General features: G+C 39.6%; 1 protein-coding gene across 1 annotated transcript in view; it reads left to right on the top strand.

Moving 5' to 3' along the window:
- Positions 1–578, top strand: part of LOC113210556 (AP-2 complex subunit sigma) — a gene marked incomplete in the record, with an annotated part of 13193 nt that extends 12615 nt beyond the window's left edge. Inside the window, 1 exon segment of the mRNA XM_052274142.1 lies at positions 1–578.
- Positions 579–1122: the final 544 nt, after the last annotated feature.

Genomic DNA, 1122 nt, shown 5'->3' with positions numbered 1-1122 from the left:
TTTGTATTGTCTCATCCTAAGTTGTTTAAATGTTAATTTTTAGCTTCACTCCTAATTTTTGCTGGTCTTATGTACCTTGAGCATCAATAAGATTGTTTTCTAAATTCTCAAAATTTTAGTAGGTATTCTTTTAAGTCCAAATATTGTTTAAAAAAGGTATGTCCCAGTCCGTTGAGCTGTATAAATATGCTAAATAATATGTTAAAGTTTGATTGGACATCATAAATTGAGCAGATGTTTTAAATGTTAAGGTTGTAGAGCACATTCATTCCATTTTACTTGTAGCTTATAAGTAATCACAATGAAATTTATCTGTAGGCAGGCAGGACCAATTTTTAATTTGTTTCAAAAATGTTATTGCTTGCCATATACTCAGCTTTATGCCTCTTTTTCCTGAACTGTGTAGCACAATATTTTTAATGCTAAAATATCTACATCTGTTCAACCTGTGCTGCCAAATGGTGTTTCTTGCTCTGTATATTCCTATAGCAGGAAAGCAAGAGATTTCCCTGTTGGCCATTTGTTATAACTTACTCGTTGATTGTAAATATTAAAAGTGCGTATAGCGGTTGACCTAATCTGACTCATCTCTTTTCAATCCCATACCTCCATGTCTAGAAAAGTTGTCGCTAGAATTGGAACAGTTGCATTAGGTGGCTTAAACAGGAAGGAGAAGTTCACCCTTTATCATTTCAGCACCATACCGTGACGACGCAAAGTGTAAGGTTGGTGTATTCGTTTGATCGTTCTCGTTGGCATTAAAAAGCTTGCAATGTTACTCAAAAGTGCTGACCTTAAACAGAAACAAACGTAGTGCAAACGCCTATAGAACCTGAATGTGGCAAAATCCTAAATGTCAGTGTTACCAAGATGCTCTGTAAAATGTCAATAGTCAACAAAAAGCGGGCGCGCGGGCGCCATACGGCATCTCATTTAAAGGGAGACGAAAGTAGTCGTCTTTATGGGGTGGCGACAAATCGTGTGGGTAAAATCACTGGGTGTACCACTCTCCGACACCCCGCACTCAGCGCTGCTGCTGTGTCGGGCGGATGTTCGGATGGTGTGGGGACGCGGGGGCGACACTGGTTCCCTTGGTAGGCCTAGTCGCTCTCACAGTGTAGT

The sequence above is a fragment of the Frankliniella occidentalis genome, unplaced genomic scaffold (assembly GCF_000697945.3).
Source record: "Frankliniella occidentalis isolate FOCC.00 unplaced genomic scaffold, Focc_3.1 Scaffold341, whole genome shotgun sequence".
In the NCBI taxonomy this organism is placed as follows: Eukaryota; Metazoa; Arthropoda; class Insecta; order Thysanoptera; family Thripidae; genus Frankliniella; species Frankliniella occidentalis.
The sequence above is the reverse complement of the archived record's forward strand: the minus strand, read 5'-3'. Positions and strand labels throughout refer to the sequence as shown.